Source organism: Odocoileus virginianus, chromosome 15, assembly GCF_023699985.2.
Source record: "Odocoileus virginianus isolate 20LAN1187 ecotype Illinois chromosome 15, Ovbor_1.2, whole genome shotgun sequence".
Classification (NCBI taxonomy): Eukaryota; Metazoa; Chordata; class Mammalia; order Artiodactyla; family Cervidae; genus Odocoileus; species Odocoileus virginianus.
The window spans coordinates 50,364,888-50,384,062 of NC_069688.1; the positions used below are offsets into that span (position 1 = coordinate 50,364,888).

General features: G+C 36.4%; 1 protein-coding gene and 1 pseudogene across 11 annotated transcripts in view; one reads left to right on the forward strand and one right to left on the reverse strand.

Annotated features, from left to right (window-relative positions):
* Positions 1 to 19,175, reverse strand: part of VPS13B (vacuolar protein sorting 13 homolog B) — a 780,541-nt gene that overhangs the window by 501,870 nt on the left and 259,496 nt on the right. The gene's annotated exons all lie outside the window — the stretch shown is intronic.
* On the forward strand, positions 9,935 to 10,465 carry LOC110151301 (chromobox protein homolog 1 pseudogene; annotated as a pseudogene).

Sequence of the window (19,175 nt, forward strand, 5' to 3'; positions counted from 1 at the left end):
TTAAATATTATTCCTACATACTATAAAAACTATTTTGTTACATATGGACAAGAATTTGAAGCACTTCAATCTATTACCACCACAGCTGGAAAGATCTCAAATTAAAAACTTTATTGGAATGCTAAAGATTCAATAGTAAGTATCCAATGATGAGAATGTGTATTTGCTTTGGAAAGATAACTGCCAAACTGCTGTCTTCCTTGCTTATCCCCTCCTGACTGAGTAACGCCAGGGCACTGATAGTAAACGGCATAGTACAGCAGGCACCACAAGGTGGTGCTAATATCCTCTCATAACTGGCTGCCAGTCTTCAGATGTGGGCTAAGGTGATGCTCTGCAACCCACAAGGTGGGTACCCAACCACAACCTTCTCTGGCCTAAGAGAAAAAGCAAACCATTAACAATTCAGGTGGTTTTTATTATTTGTTGTAGGGGAAAAAATTGAATTTATAATCTCTAGACTTAACATCTGGACATTTTTTCCATTTAGTTACAATATATTACATGAAAAAAATGTAACTCTATGAGCAACTACCTTTTCAGTTGCTGTTCAGTCACTATGTTGTATCTGACTCTTTTTGACCCCACGAATTGTAGGCTGCCAGGGCCCTTTGTCCATGGGAGTTTCCAGGCAAGGAGACTGACATTGGTAGCCATTTCCTTCTCCAGGGGATCTTCCTGACCCAGGGATTGAGCCTGGATCTCCTGCACTGGCATGCAGATTCTGACCGCTGAGCCACAAGGGAAGCCCCAAAGCATGCATTGATTTTACACCGCTATCAGATAAAATCAGTACTTTATCAATTAGTATAGATAAAGTTTTCTTTATCAGTAAGTTTCTTAGGTGGGACACCAGCACAAGTGACAATAAAACAGTCCAGTATTATAAAAACCATATTCATAATCGCCAAAATCTGTTTCCCAAATTAGCACTTTCCCTCATTTCTGTATACATACTCATCTTAATGGAACTCTTAGAAAAACAGTTTCCCACAATGTAGGTTCTAAAAACATTAAACCAACTGCTAAAGTCTTCCTTCCTTGAATTGCCTTTAGTCAGACAAACATACAGATGGATGGCAAGATGGAAGGGAGGATGAAAGGATGAAAGGAAGGGTAGAAGGAGCAATGGAGGGAAGGAAAAGAGATGAAAGGGTGAGAGAAAGGGAGGCAAGCAGCAGGCTGGCTCCAGAAAGAACACTGCAATTCAGAATAAAGAGAGTTGCTAGAGAGAGTTCACATAACATAAATATATATGCTATACTGGGCAGGTATATGAAGCTTTATATATATACAAAATAAATAAACAGTGAGAGACTTTATTTTTTTGGGATCCAAAATCACTGCAAATGGTGATTACTGTCACGAAATTAAAAGACACTTGCTCCTTGGAAGAAAAGCTATGACCTAGACAGCATATTAAAAAGCAGAGATATAACTTTGCCAACAAAGGTCCATCTAGTCAAAGCTATGTTTTTTCCAGTAGTCATGTATGGATGTGAGAGTTGGACTAGAAAGAAAGCTGAGCGGCAAAGAATGAATGCCTCTGAACTGTGGTGTTGGAGAAGATTCTTAAGAGTCCCTTGGACTGCAAGAAGATCCAACCAGTCCATCCTAAAGGAAATCAGTCCTGAATATTCATTGGAAGGACTGATGCTGAAGCTGAAACTCCAATACTTTGGACCCCTGATGCGAAGAACTGACTCACTGGAAAAGACCCTGATGCTGGGGAAGATTGAAGGCAGGAGAAGAAGGGGATGACAGAGGATAAGATGGTTGGATGGCATCACCAACTCGATGGACATGCGTTTCAGTAAGCTCCAGGAGTTGGTGATGGACAGGGAGGCCTGGTCTGCGCAGTCCATTGGGTTGCAGAGTCGAACACAACTGAGTGACTGGACTGAACTGAACTGAACTAATGCCCACTGTCCAAATGGGTTTTAGAAAAGAAAGCTGTCCAAGATCATAAAAGGACTATCAGACTTGAAAGACTCTTCTTCATTATTCCATAAAATAATCATGCTAATGTCAATGAGGATAGCTAGAGTACACAAAGTAGCAACTATGTGCCAAGCAATGTGTTAAACATTTTATGTTTCTCAGTTAAGCCACACAACAATCCTAAAAGGTATTATTATTTTCTTCATTACAGATTAGAAAACTACAGCACTGAGAGGTTGAGTGACTTTCTCAAGGTCCTACCACTATTAAATTATAAAGCTAGGATTGGAATCTAAGCAATATGGCTACAGTAAGTCTGCCACTTAACCACTTCACAATATTGCCACTCATAAAATACCAAACTATTTCCTTTGGGAATAAAATAAGTGGCTATTTAATGAGGAGTAAAAGAAAAAAAACTTTTATTAAGCACATAAAATGAATTTAAAAAAAAAAAAACAATGCTACAATAGACCCTATGGACAGGGTCATCGAAGAGCATGAAATTGCAATAAGAACATACAATCCATTAGCTTGAAAAACATAACATTTAAAACCCACAAAATAAGATAGCAAAAAAGTGAACTGGTTAATTACCAATGACTAAAGAAAACTAAAATGACTAAAATAACAATATTAGATATCAGAAAGGGTAAAGTATGATTAATTACAAACGATAGCTGACATGAAGTTTTTTAAAAACCGTGATCACTTCAGATACAGCAGACTGGGACAGTCACTAGAGAAAAGGTAGATTTTACCTGATTCTATATGGACAGAGAGGCTTGGACAGGTGAGAAGGAGGAATAAAGGACATACTAAGTATTATACTATAAGCAAAAGTGTGGACACAGTAAAGTGAAAACTGTATTCAGGAGTAGTGTTTTGCATAGAAAATGTTAACAGAGAAAAGCTGAATGGGCTTCAGTTCAGTTCAGTCGCTCAGTCATGTCTGACTCTTTGCAACCCCATGAATCGCAGCACGCCAGGCCTCCCTGTCCATCACCAACTCCCGGAGTTTACTCAAACTCATGCCCATTGAGTAGGTGATGCCATCCAGCCATCTCAGCCTCTGTCGTCCCCTTCTCCTCCTGCCCCCAATCCCTCCCAGCATCAGGGTCTTTTCCAATGAGTCAACTCTTTGCATGAGGTGGCCGAAGTATTGGAGTTTCAGCTTTAGTATCAGTCCATCCAATGAATATTCAGGACTGATCTCCTTTAGGATGGACTGGTTGGATCTCCTTGGAGTCCGAAGGACTCTCAAGAGTCTTCTCCAACACCACAGTTCAAAAGCATCAATTTAGACGAATGGATGAGGAAGCTGTGGGACATATACACCATGGAATATTACTCAGCCATTAAAAAGAATTCATTTGAATCAGTTCTAATGAGATGGATGAAACTGGAGCCCATTATACAGAGCAAAGTAAGCCAGAAAGATAAAGACCATTACAGTATACTAACACATATATATGAATTTAGAAAGATGGTAATGATAACCCTATATGCAAAACAGAAAAAGAGACTCAGACGTATAGAACAGACTTGTGGACTCTGGGAGAAGGCGAGGGTGGGATGTTTCAAGAGAACAGCATCGAAACATGTATATTATCTAGGGTGAAACAGATCACCAGCCCAGGTTGGGTGCATGAGACAAGTGCTCGGGCCTGGTGCACTGGGAAGACCCAGAGGGATCGGGTGGAGAGGGAGGTGGGAGGGGGGACCGGGATGGGGAATACATGTAAATCCATGGCTAATTCATTTCAATGTATGACAAAAACCACTGCAATGATGTAAAGTAATTAGCCTCCAACTAATAAAAATAAATGGGAAAAAAAAAAAAAGCATCAATTTTTCGGCGCTCAGCTTTCTTCACAGTCCAACTCTCACATCCATACAAGACCACCGGAAAAACCATAGCCTTGACTAGACGGACCTTTGTTGGCAAAGCAATGTCTCTGCTCTTTAATATGCTATCTAGGTTGGTCATAACTTTCCTTCCAAGGAGTAAGCGTCTTTTAATTTCATGGCTGCAGTCACCATCCACAGTGATTTTGGAGCCCAGAAAAATAAAGTCAGCTACTGTTTCCACTGTTTCCCCATCTATTTGCCATGAGGTGATAGGACCAGATGCCATGATCTTAGTTTTCTTCACTCTTCCTCAAATAGTCCTCAAAGTCTGGAGAAGAATAACATATCCATGTTTCTAGCTAGTTAGAAACATATTCTATAATAAATACATCAGAAAGCATTAAAAAAAAAACTATTACAAATTATATGAAAAACCAATCAAAATAAAAATTGACTAGAACAGAAAGGAAAGAAAGAGACAGAAATGAAAGAACTAATGGGGAAAATGTGGAAGAAATTATTAAGTCAACCAATCTGCCATTCATAAAATACTCAAAAGCTGCATTAGAGATTCTCTAAGGTATTTAAGTCATAGCTTCATACACAACATGTAATAAAATTATAAAACTAAAGTTCATATTTTAAAATTACTTTTATCATTAAAAGTAGGTAAAGTTATTTGATATCTTTGTGGGAGAGACAGGATAAGGGAGAATTTATTAAAATAATCAATGTAGTACTTCATAAGAAACTCCTAAACATACTATTTCATCTCAACCTCAGACCCCATGAGAAGTTACTTTACAAAAGAAGGAACACAGTCACTGAAGTATAGTGACTAATCCTAATTTATATTAAACCTGAAAATGTTAAGATTCAAAGTTTTCCAGACTTCAATCTGAAAATACAATTATACTGTTGCCATTTGGTTTCTAATTTCATTACAATAAAACTTATAGTGCAAGCAAGTAGAGTTTCTAAAAATTATGAAGAGTACCACTTGGACAAAATACACTAGTATTACATGGATAGCATATCTAGCCCCAAAGCAGTGACTGATACAATCTTCCATGCAATAGGTAAGTATTAGGTGTCATCTATATGCCAACCACCACTGTAGACACTAGAGATACAGCAGTTAGTAGAGAAACAAAAACAGGACGATATCATATAGTGGTAAGCATAATTCAGAGAATTATAATAAAGTTATAGGGGGAAAATGGGTGACTCTTTAATTCTGAGTGGTCATGGAATACCTTTCTATGAAGCTGACCTGTAAGCTCACACATAGGCAGCCAACTGCACAGCAGGAAGACCACCATTCCAAACAGCAGGCACAGCTAGAACCGCCCTAAACAGAAACACAAAGGCAGTGTAGCTAAACAGTGAAAAAGCAGCAGAGTCACAGATTTAGTGAGAGGTAGGCAGGGGATTTTTAAGTTAGAAAAAGCAGTTGGAATTTTCTATTATCAATATGATAAAAGAGGGTGGAGAATACCATGAAATTATTTATATTAAAGAGGAAAAAATATCAATTGTGTATAAAGAATACAGCAGAACAAACTTGGAAGCAGACACACCAAGTAGAATTATAATAGTCTAGGAGCTCTTAACCTTTTCCCCACCCCAAATACCTGAAGAAAATGACACACTCCAACCAAGCAGCAGCAGTGGGGAAGAAGTGCTGATGAAACTGCTCTCTTTCAGAGGATCTACCCTAGAAGGACGAGAGCAGGCAGAGGAGGTAGGCAGCACTCCCCACTGCTGCTCTCAACTGCCCTTCTCTCATGCTTGGACATTTTCTCCTTTTTTTTGCTCTGTGCTTTTCCTCCGCCTAGCCTAAAAGTCCACTTTGGATACTACTCCATCATAATTGGATTCTTGTCTCAAAAGACCACTGAAATTACCTGAATTCAATGTTCTTGATACTTTAATAAAGTTCTGATTCTGGACAGAGGCAACTAAAAAGACATCTCCACAAACAGATTTCTAACTGTCTTATATAAGAAAACTCTAAAGATAATGTAGACTATAATAGGCAATTTTCATGTAAAAAATTCAATTTTGACATGCTTTCTGGATGCAGGCAAGTTTTTATCCAGTTTCAAAATAAATATTTAAAGATGAAATTCAAATTCCTAGCATATGAGCACACTAAAAACATCTATGAAAATTAAAACCACTCTCTGGAATCTGATGAAATATCCAATTTTAGTTTGTTTCATTTCTTTGAATCCTAAGATATTTCTTTGCTACTGCTTAGAATGCACAGACTTTGAAATATAAATTGAAGAGAAGTAGCAAGCTCACAAAATTATTTTATCCCAAAATTGTAAGTTCTCAATTACTAACAGTAAAACTTAAAACTCATCTTTCAGCTTAACCAAACATTTCTTAACACTAATTCTTAGAAAGCAATCTGTGTTGCTATATCTATTCCTCTAAACAAAAATTCTTTACTGTTACGGCATTTTCATTAGGAAACTAAACTGTGGACTGAAATTACTTAAGTCAGATCTTATTTTTCTCATACAAACAACGTTAAAATAACAGGCATTTTCTTAATCATGAAACTGATAATTTTGGAAATCAATATAATCATTTAATCAATTGTAAGTGGCATACCTATATACTATAAAACTTTTTAGAATAAAAAAAATCACATAAAACCAAACATAAAAAAAAAACCCAAACACAATATTATACAATAACATTTCAAAGTGTACATTTCAAAGATCTTTTCTTGTTCTTCATAGCTGTTTTAACTGCCACAAATCATTAAGGAGCCTTCCACAAGGATATGGAATCCAGGACTTTTTTGGAAATATTTTCAATCACTTTCAAAAGAAACACTTTGGGGGAAACTTGGCTCAAGTAAATGGAACGACAAGAAAGAGATACAGGAATGCTGTTAGTGCTATCTTTTCTTAATAAGTGATAACATTAGCAAAGGAGCACTGTGCATTCTGATGTTTGGAAAGATGTTTGCTATATTAAGATCGTGTCTCCTCAAAACAGGTTATTCAACTTAAGTCTTAGGTAGGCAGGTCTGCCTTTAAAATTAATGAACTAATCTTTATTTATCATAAAATTAATCATTTTCCTTTAACTTCTTCATTACATGCTGCTATATAACGTCAAAGAACTAGAATACTAATGGCTATTTCTCCTAGCTTCATATGATTAAATCTTTTCTTATAAGGTTCTGTCATTCAATTTTCCTTAGAATTAGTCATTAAGGCTGCTTTTCCTTTTTCATCAGTTTTTTTGCAGTACTGATATATGTGTAACTATCAAGAACAGAAGTATTTTTGTTTTTTGCTTTTAACTAAATATATCAGATTATGTTCTCACTGCATAAAAGCGTTTTTTTTTTTTTTAATGTGGACCATTTTTAAAGTCTTTATTAAATTTGTTACATTATTGCCTCTGTTGTTTACATTCTGGGTTTTTGGCCATGAGGCATGCGGATCTTAGCTCCCTGACCAGGGATGGAATCCACACCCCCTGAAGAGAAAGGTGAAATCTTAACCACCAGACTGTCACGGAAACCTTTGCAGAAAATTTTTAGAATCTGCCTTTTTGAATTTCTTAAAAGAAAAATCTGTTCTTTAAATTACATAAAAAGTTATTTTCTTTTACTTGTTAGCCAAAGCAAGGTCAAGTTTTCTCAGTCATATATAATTTTTCTTTTATCTTTTTAAAATTTAGCTTCTTTAGCTAGTAGCATAAATAAAACTGAATCTCAACATGCAAAGTTGAATTCTAGGTTTGATTTTTAACTTTTTTTTTCTTTTGCACTTTTGAGTCCAACCTTAGTGGTGAGACACCTTCTACTAAATGACAGGCAACAGCTAGTACTATTGGGCAGCTTTGGTTTTCTTCTCCCACTCTACTAGGACTCCCCACGGACGTTATGTATCAAGTGTAGGGTTGGTTATTTTTTTCACTTTTATTTTACTGTAGCAAAGCTAGGCCTGATTGTCTATAAGATAAATAGGTTGTCTGAAGGATAAATAGTGTGAAATAAAATCAAAGATTATCTTTCAAAAAAAAAAAAAATTTAGCTTCTTTCTAATAACTCCCCATTTTTTCTAATTACTATAAAAAGCTATTTGTAAACCAAGAGGTCCCTATTTCTGTAGGAAGGCTGCAGAAACAAACTAAGGCTGAAAATAAGTTGTGAAACTCTTCAGAAAGGACACAAGACACTGGATGAGGTAATTTTATTTGTGTGAGGTCTGCCTTCTAATAGTAACACAGGAATGACAGGACAGTATAAGCTGTCAGCACTTAAACATCTGAAATTACTGGAAATAAAATCACTTAAGGAAAAGGCTGCCTATAATCTACTGGGATAGCTTTGAAACCGGATGTTTTAAACTACAGAGGTAGATCTATTTTAGTTACTTGTACCATGTTTCATTTTTAAATGGTTGAGAATGCTAAGATGGCATCCACAATGAAAATGGCAGGAAAGAAAAATTCATCTGCCCTGTTATACAGAGTGAAACAAGTCAGAGAGAGGAAAACAAATATCATATTAACACATAAATGTGGAACCTAAGAAAATGGTGCTGATGAACCTATTTGCAGGGCAGGAATAGAGACTCAGACCTAGAGAATGGACTAGTGGACACAGCAGGGGAAGAAGAGGGTAGGACAAATTGAGAAAACAGCACTGACATATATACACTACCATGTGTAAAACAGATAGCTAATGAGAAGCTGCTATGTAACACAGGGAACGGTATCTGGTGCTGTAATGACCCGGGGTGCGGGGTGGGGGCTGTGGGGAGAGGTTCAAGAGGAAGGGGGTACATATATACTTATGGCTGATTAGCAATGTTATACAGCAGAAACCAACACAACAATGTAAAGCAATTCATTTCTGCTTTAAAAAAATTTTAATTAAAAAACCCATCTGACATAATTATGATGGATTATAACCTCATACTAAAATGTGTTAAGAGCAGCTGAGCTCCTCTATAAAAAAGAACTGATCCCCCAGTCAGAACTGACCATTCTTTCAAGAACACTTTCATCCTGAATACTACTACTACTACTACAGTGATTTGTAATAAGACATGTATTTTTCTCTCTGGATATTAGGATAGCTGAAGACTTTTCAATCACTACTATTGTAACAGGACTCATAACAAAAGTTTATTGACCACCACATGCCAGTTCTCTTGAACATGCATATTTAATGTGAATAAATATTTGAACAATTAAAGTACAAGTGATATTATGTAGTAAATATATAAATAAGAGGCAATGCAGATTTAGAAAAATATGATGGAGGAAACCACTAAGTTTCTCAGAGAGCGGCTGCATTTTAAAGGAGATAATGTCTGATCTGGATCTAAAAAGTTCAGTAAAGTGAATTCCCTGGTGGTTCAATGGTCAGGACTCCACATTCTCACTACTTAGGGCCCAGGTTGACTCCCTGGTCAGGGAACTAAGATTCCAGAAGCCACACACTATTACCAAATAATAATAATAATAAGATACCGAGTATTAAAACACACACATACACACACGTATGGTTCAGGACCAAGAAAAGCAATGAATGTAAGCCAATCAAGAGAGTGAAAGTAAATAGGTGATATCACTCAAGTTAATTAAATTTAGACTAAAATCCTGTGGGCAATAAGGATCCATAGAAAGTTGTAAGGCAAAAGAGTTACTGATCAGAACTTCTATGGGAAGATGGATAAATAAGTGAAAGGGACTGATCAGCCAATGACACAGAAACCTAACAAAAGGCTACAAGCACTGTGGAATAAACATTAGCAACAGTAATAGCATAAATACATTTAAGAACTCATGGTTGGCAAGTCACCTTATTTCAGAATGGTATTTTCAAATCAAGAATCTATTTTCCAATAGAATAAATTATTGAAACAACTGAAAGAGTGTGAGGTCCTTTTGTTTAGCTGAGGGGAGGGCAGTTGGCCTGGGCCAGGTATGTCTTCAGGGAAGGGGCTCGACCAAGGTCACTGGGCTTGTTGCTCTTCTGGTCGCCACTCCCCTGGCTGGCCAGACAAGACCCGCCAGCAGAGCGGCAGCCATTCCTCTCATGCTTGTGGGCACTGCTCTGAGCAGTGTCACCCTTTATAACAGAAAGCTGGCGGGCACTATGGGGAAAAAGAAAACCAGATGAAAGTGGAGGGAGGTGCTAGAAGAAGAGGAAGAAAATGTGTGGTGGAAAAAGTTCCAGACTGCCCAGTGGTACACGGCAAAGTGGAGCACTTCCTGAAGTGGAAGGGGTTCTCAGAGAACAATGCATGGAGCAGAAGAGAACCTGGAATGCCCCGGCCTCATTGCATTTACAGAAGAAAGCACACAGGACAAATAAACCAGAGGGAGGCAACGCAAAGCTGATTCTAATTCGGATTCGGAAAATAAGGTGGAAGAGAGCAAACCAAACAAGAAGAGTCAGAAAACCCATGAGACTTTGCCCAGGGGTTGGAACTAGAACAGGTTACTGGAGCGACAGACCCCAGTGGAGAACGCATGCTTCAGATGAAGTGGGAAAACTCTGATGCCACTGACTTGGTCCCAAGGAAGCCAAGGTCAAGCATCCACAGATAGTCATATACTTCTATGAGAAAACGCTGACGTGGCATCACCCTCAGAGGATGATGACAAAAACGACGACAAGAATTAAGCCCCTGTCACATCTGACTGTGGGCTTCAAGTGGGGGAAAGGAGGAGTTCTACTTGTCTTGACGCCATAAAGATGGCTTGAAAAGATGTCCTTTGGCAAGTCAGTATAGTTCTTGTGCTCTGCAACAGCCCAAGTGCTTTCAAGCTGTTCCATGCCACACAGTTTGCATACCCATCCCAGCATAGGGAAAAGGAGGGTCAATGCTTCAAGGCAGCTGATTCTCAACTTTGCTAAGAAGAGCAAAGGCTCTTCTATGAAGGACAAAACTTGCAGGATGGGACGTGGGAGAGCAGGAAACACTGTAGAGACACTTAAAAGAACATATCCACAACCCACAGCCTTCTTCCCAATAGTGTGAACTCTGCAATTTTTACAGCATATATGTGTACAGTTTTTGGCTATTCCTGGTGTATTATTTGGGGTGGGTCGGATGGGGTGCAAAAGAAGGGAGATAGGTTAGGATAATTTTTGTTAACATTTGGGAAAACAGTAAAACAAAGGAAAGAACCACTAATGATGATTAGATTCTGTGTCCAGTGCTGCAGCCTTTCAAAAAATGTCATTGGCAATCCGAATGAGGACAGCGAGAGACTGTTTAAAAGCTACTAGTGCCTGAAACAGAAGCCACGGTGTTCCCTGCCTGAGCTTAATGCTGTTTCCAGCAATGGACAAAGCCAGTTAAGAAGTTACCAAAGCTGCCACTTGGGGGATGGAAACTGGTTGTGGTTGAAACTATTGGGGTACGGTTCAGTCACTGACAGCTCAAGTTCAAGAGTCGAACAATTTCAAAAGCCCTGGTCTCAGGAGAAGATTTAATTTTCTTACTGGGGCAGTGGTTCACTTTAAAATAAAATGAATTTTTTAATCATAAGAATTACCTAAAACCCAAAACGGTGTCTTGAATCATGAGATCCATCAGTTCCTGACATTGTCTAGACCTGAATCGAGAATCCCACTGTAACTTTCAGGCATGTGTTAGGTTTCTGTGAAAGCTTTTGTTTAAATGTAAACTTCGTATCAACACTGTCAGTTTTTGTCTAAACAAAACTATAGATTTTTTTTTTAAGTACTGAATATACCCTTAGGAAAAGCTGAGAAAGGAACTGTTACTTTTTATAATTATGATTCTCGTAATTGTTTTGTCACAAACACTGAAATATTAAATTATTTCAAAATAATTTCAACTGCATGTATATGAACATGAACTAAAACTACTGAATGACCAAACTTAATTTCAAGGTGAGCAGTATTTTAAAATACCTTCATATTACATATGAAATAACATTTATATTACATATGAAGGTGCAGATTCATGCACCTCCTATCATCATATATAATTTCAAAACTTCCCCACATAATTTCATTTTAATTGCTAACCTTCCTCTCTAGAGAACTCTTTTAAATTTTCATTAGCTTTGCTAATACTTTTAATTGCATTTACTGTGCAAGTTAGAAACCCAGATGTTATCCTGAAAACCACTTCTCTCTTGATGACAGCCATACATCATCATTAAATACTGAAAAATTAACCTCCTAAATAATCCTCAAATCTTCTTTTACTCCTCTCCATCTCTGGCCTCCCTACCAAGATCAACTTCTACTTATCTCTCTTAAGAATTCCTACCATTATCATCTCTCTATTGGTCTACCAACATCCTCTCTCATGGCAGCACACATCGATCACAGCAGTTCACCACATCGCAGCAAAAATGATATTTTTAAAACACAAACAGATCCTGTGAGCACCACCAGCATCAGGCCCTTCAGCGGCTTCACACTGCTTTAAGGAGGGAAGCAGGGAACACAGGTCTCAGCAGTACGCAGCCCTTTTCTCTCCAACTTCATTTTGCTCTATTCTCCCTCTTGCTCTCTCCCCTTCGGTGTCTCCCACTTACCAAGTTACTTCTCACACATCATGCTGTCAGAAGGCTAATCTCTCCACCTAGTGAATGCCCACACTAACTCTTTCACGTTGAAATTCAAACTTCACTTCAAGAAAGCTTTCACTAATTTTTCAAACCAAGTCAATTTACCTATTGTATAATCTCATAACATTATAATCTTTCTTTTGTGAGACTACTATAATTTCAATTTTCTATTTACTTGTGTGATTACTTCTTCTTCCAACTTATAAGTTCTATGACTACCCATCAAACATTTTTTATAATCCAAAGTATCTTTACCATTTCTATCAAAATTTGTTAAGTATGAGAAAAGATACACATGCTGCAGTGTATTAAAGCAATACAGAGTATACAGAAAGAATGCAATATCTTTCCTCCTCCTCCTCTCTAGTCACCAGAAATACAACCATCACTATTCTATTCTGTATTTTCCAAGACTTTTCTCAAGAATTATATTAAAGTATTTATCTACAAATTATACTTTTTTAAAAAACTGAATCACATTTAGATTTGCCAAATTTAGCCAACAGAAATATAGGTTGCTCAGCTAAATTCAAATTTCAGATGAACAATGAATTTTTTATCACACAAGTATGTACCAAATATTATTTATTGTTTATCTGAAGTTCAAATTTAACTTGACATCCTATATTTACCTAACAACTTTAATCATGTAACACATATCATTTTGAATTTGGCTTTCTCCATTATAGATTTTGGGTTTCTGCTATATATATTTATAAGAGGTACTGATTATACCTCCAATAAGGAACTATGAAACTAAATAGGAAGAAGAAGAAAAAAGCACGTTATTTTCAAATATGTAAAGCATTCTACATTCCTTAAAAATAAACTTCCATTTTCCTTTCCATGAGACAGAAATGGTCTATTTTAAGTATGAAAAACTGGAAGTCTTCTGAGAGTTGCAAATTTTCTCAAAGTAACACTCAAAGATGGGCATTGGGCAGAAACTTCTCATGGTATAAAAAGACTCCTGTAATTCAACTTTGTATGTATTTCAAATATATAAACTATATATCACACTTTATCACTAAATTTACAGGATAAATAAAAATAATTTATACCTAAAAATAAAACATTCAAATCATTCTATGAATAAGTGAAAAATAAAGACTTTTCAAAAAGCTTCCTCACAAGTAATGAATCATGATGACTGCACTTTATTATTCCATGAAGATAAAATGATATGACCATTCTTACATCATTTAAACCAAATTTCAAAATATTAATACCAAGCCTAGTTCTCTGATCAAAATCATCTTGACATTCAGAATAGAGTTGTTTTAAATGGATCCACAGGGGAACTAGCATCATCTAATTATGTCCATGGTGTTTAGCATTGCAGAGGTAAAACAAATAACTTTTGCAAGTCATCTGAAAATGTTTATCTCCATAATCATTTTATTTAGCAATCATGATTTCTTCTAGCATCAGAAATGTGATGTGATAAACATGGGCTAGAAATAGAGTTTACTTTGTTAGCTACTTTAAAACATAAGACCATTTATTTGTTAATTATACTTCAAAAAAGCTGGGGGGAGGGAACACTATAAGACCATAAAATTAATCTTAGCACCACATGGAGAAACCTTATGACATATACTTCAGAGGTATTATTGGTTCAAGTTTGACCACAGTCAGTCATCAGATTATAAAAATAAAATGATAAGGCATAGGCAATAACACCAGTTCAGTCAATCCAACCTTATCGAAATGAACAGGGGCAAGTTATATAATGATCCGAACAACATTTCCTAACATAAATTGAGGGTTATTTTTTTCTAACAGAATAAATAAAGTTAGAACTAAAGTTAGACCTAAAACTTAAAATATTATTGAAAGTCTTGCACATGTAAATAAAGAAATATGCACAAAAATATTCATAAAAGCAGGATTTGTAATAAATTTTAAATGGCAACAAAAAATTACTAAAAAATGAAAAAAATGTGGTACAATTCATATAATGGATTAATATAATCAGAGAAAAAAATGAATGAACTATAGTTATACATACGTTGAGTAAGAAAATGAAGCAGGAGAAAGAATAAAAATGGAACGATGTGTGTGGCAGCTAACTTTTGCTCAGTAACATGCTACCCCAGAACTGAACAGTGTTAAAACAATTAACATTTATTTGGTCTCTTATTCTGCAGGTCACCCACTAAGGGTGGCCCCAACTGGAAAGTCCACCTGGAAGCCTTCATGGATCTCAGTTGAGGCTGATTCTGACATCTGTGATCCGTTGCCAGGTTAGAAAGAGGCTGATTGCCAACATCTTATCTTTCCTCAACACGGCCTCTCATATTCTTGTTCAAACTTGTTCACATGGTGGTCTCGGGGTTCCAAATGTAGCAAAAAGCAAGCTTCAAAATGCAAGTATTTTTCAAATCTCTTTGTCATGTTTGCTAACATCCTTTCAGCCACAGCAAGTCATATGCACCAGCCAAGTTAAAAAGATGACAAACAGATTACACTTTATGGAAGGATCTACAATGCGACAACTTGCAAGAATAACACGGATGAGATAAATTTGTATCAAGCTTTATAATTTATCATAATATCACTTATACAATATTATACAGAAGAATACTCTGTGTACTGCTGAATGACACATACATACACACAAGCATAACAGAAGTATGAATATATGTGCAACAACACTAAATGCCAGGTTCAAGATAGTGACAACTCTTGGCTGGAGAAGGGAAATGAGAAAGGGAAAAATAAAGAGGGAGCTTTAACTAAATTCATAGTTTTTCCCTGCATTAGCTAAAAGAAGAGTTTGTGGATATTCTTATAAAATAAATTATTACACCTTTTAGCATGTTTAAATAAAAGGAAATTCCTGTAAATTAAGGGACTTATAAAGATCCACCAACACATATTACTAAATATAGACTGCAAAATAAAATCTGGCATAATTTTTTAAAAGCTCCGTGAATTAGAGGATCAGTTTTTCATAATTTGCATAATCAAAAAAAGCACAAAGACATTAAAACAGATTGATAAAATCTGTTAAGAAATAAAATCTGTTAAAAGACATAGATGCTCAACACAGGTTACAAAATACCCCCCTTAGACAATTCAGTATCAAATATGAGCCAATAATTCAAAATTACAAAAATGAGAAAACAAACTATCATGATCTATGATCAAAAGGAAACAACAACAAAAACAGATCTGAGGAAACTTTAAATAACAGCATTATTAAGTACAGATGACAGTATAATAACATTTGAATTAAAGAACAAAATGATGGAGTGGAAAATTTAATCAATTATAATCAAAAAGAGAGCTGAAAGAAGTTCAAAATGAATTTTTAAAACACTGCATTCACTGAAAGTAAAACACAGAGGATAAGTTAAAAAGCAGATCAAACAAATAAAAAAGAAATCGTACCTTGAAAAGTTATCGAGAGAAATCACTCAGAACATGACACAAATCACAAAACATTAAAAGTATAAAAGAGGGATATAGAGACAAGAATGATAGAATAAGAGTATCCAGCATATGTTTTATCAAAATTGCAGAAAGAGAAAAATAGGAAAAAGCAATACTTAAGGAAATAACAACAGAGAATTTACCAGCATTGCTGAAAGACAAAATTTCAGATTCAGGAAGCAAAATGATTCCCAAATAAGATAAAATGAAAACCACAGCTAAATGAACTGGGGTTAGATTACATAAAATAATGGTAACCAAAAGATAGGAAATGAAGTACAAAGAACAGACACATTACCTAAAAAGGAATAACGATCAGATTAACAGCAAGCTTCTCAAATGAAAAAAGAAAGTAATGAACAAGGCAAAATTTTGTAACCATATAAACTACCATTCAAGTCTGAAATAATGATAAGTTAAACAGGGCGAAATTTCTAAGTGACTTCTTAGAAAAAATAAACTTACCAAAACTAATTTAACAGGAAGTAGGAAATATGAATACTAAACCTTCTATAGGTTTACCTGGTGGCTCAGATGGTAAAGAATCTGCCTGCAATGCAGGAAATCTGGGTTTGATCCCTGGGTCGGAAAATCCACTGGAAAAGGAAAGGGCAACCCAGCCCAGTACTCTTACCTAGAGAATTACATGGACAGAGCAGTCTGGCAGACTACAGTCCATGGGGCCACAAAGAGTCAGACACGACTGAGTGACTAACACATATACACACACAAACCTTCCATAGGAATTGAAACAGTAGTTTAAAATTATTTTTAAAAGAACAAAGAAGAGGAGGAGAAAAAGAAGAAGGAAAGGAGGAAGGGTAGGGAAAAGAGGTTATAACAGTAGAAAGACAAAAACACAAAGAAAAAAAAAACACAAGGAAAAAGGGAGGGGCGGTAAGATGGATGAGAAGAAAAGTGGGAGGCAGGACTGAAGAGTTCTAAGGAGAACTCCACAAAACTTTTAAAGGTCATTCCAATCTTTTACGAAATCTTCCAAAAACCAAATTTTGAAGTTTTAATTATTCGAATGTATACAATAAATTTCTAGGTACTGCCTTAGCTATCTCTTACAAAATTTGACATACATTATTTATCATTTAGTAGAAATAAAAATAAATCATGATGAAGATGGGTTTATTGTAGGACTGCAAATATAGTTTAGTAATAGAAATTTTACTACCTAATTAAGATATTGGCAAGATATATATATTTACATCACATCATATTTAATACAGTTATGTATCACACTCAGGATTCCCAGGTGGTGCCAGTGGTAAAGAATCCGCCTGCTAACGCAGGGGATACAAGAGATGGGGGTTTGATCCCTGGGTCAGGAAGATCCCCTGGAGTAGGAAGTGGCAACTCACTCCAGTATTCTTGCCTGGAAAATTCCATGGCCAGAGGAGCCTCGAGGGCTACAGTCCATGGGGCTCCAAAGAACTGGACATGACTAAGCACCTATCACACTAAATGGGAAAGTATTAGGGTTCGTTTAAAAATCATGAAAAGAAGATGCTGACTACCACTTCCAATGCTGGAAGCCTAGACAGTGAATTAAAATACAAATAAGAAATAAAAGATAATAAAATTATATGCATAGGGTATGACAAAAGGGACAACCAACCATAAACTCACTCACATAAATGTAAGATAAAATATAGACAAGTTCGATAAAATTTCAGTTCAAGTCCAAATACAGCTTTTTCTGGAACATGAAAACCTAAATTTTTTAAAATGTATATGTATGATGTGATCTCATCTTTGTCAGTCCACAAAATAACGCCTATTAGTGACCCAGGTGTAGAAAGCCCTAAGGTGTGCAGTATTATCATGTGGCATCAGCCAAGGGGAACATATGCCAATCTAAGACCAACAAGTACATCCATTCTGACCTGCTAGAGAAAAACACTGTTTACAACTTACTGAACTAGTCCTTGATCTGATCCTCTCAAGAAGATTGTATATGGAAACCTGAGTGACCCTAGCCAACCATGAGACTTGAGCTGGATAAGATGTATCTATGGCTATAGCCCAACCACACAGCCAGGTAGAAATGTCATGGGCCGTATGATTCATCAGCAGTGGGGTGCCCCAAATTATCATACCTTCTGCCATTCACTGTGACCACCTCATCAAGGCCAGCTAAGGGGAGACAAAGATCCATACCAGACTAAGGACATATATCAGGAGGAATACACATTCCTGGCAACCATGGCTTCCAAGTATATACAGCATGGGCCTCTGGAGGCCTGGATCCAGAATCACCCAGTGTATCATTTGGGAAAATCGCATACCCTGGGATTCTTTTGACTGGCACTTACTCCCACATGCCCAACAGTGGTGACCTGTGGGACATGTGCATTTGAAATGGGGGTGCTGGAGCTGTGGATGGCACATTTGGAAGTCCACTGAAGTTCCCCAGGTGACTGGTGTGAAACTGATGGGCATGCTCTCCAGTTATTCCAATGTAACTACTAGTATCATTTATGCTTATGAGAACATCACAGTCTATTAAAACAAGGAAGTTCCTCACAAAGGAGTCTTAGCTTCCCTAAAGCGATAAACTACAATACTCAAATAATGTTGCTACAACGCTGATTACAAATAGGCTCAGCTAAAATCCTATTGTGGCAATCATTTTACAACATATGCTCAATCATGTTGTACTCAGACTTATACAGTGATATAAACTATTTCTCCAAAAAAGGGGGGAAAATATGAACAATGTTGATCCCCAAAATAAGGTTTTTTAACTACTTTATAGGACCAATCCATGATAAACCAAACAGGAGCTAAGTAAACTGTCAGTATTTTGCACTTAAGTTAACTTTTCTCCTGTAAGCCTAACCATCTCCTGTCTCAAACCAGATAAATGAGTTTAATCATACTATCTATCCTTACTCTGAAAAGGATACAAAAAATTAAAGAAAGTTCAACAGATGTACAATAACATTATCTATGATTAAAGACACTAAATGAAAGCATTTTTAATGCTTCAAAAAGAAAAATGAAGGAAGAATTCTCACCAGGAATAATGTAAGTTTTCTTTAAGACACTGAACTTCATCTAATAACATAATCCAAAAGAGGACTAAAATACTCCTAAATTGCTTCTTAAGGCAAGGGAAGGAAAAAGGAATTTCTGACTACTGGCTTTTAGTCAGTTACCACGAGAACTTGGAAATTCCTTTTGAAGTTTTCTCTTAAAAGCCACTGAAAGACAAACTATCGATGGTTTCCGATCTGTTTAGAGACAATGACTAAGATAATTAATGCTAAGGTAGCAGCTTGTATCACTATGATTTCCTTCTAACTCCTTCACTTTTCAACACAGCACTCCAT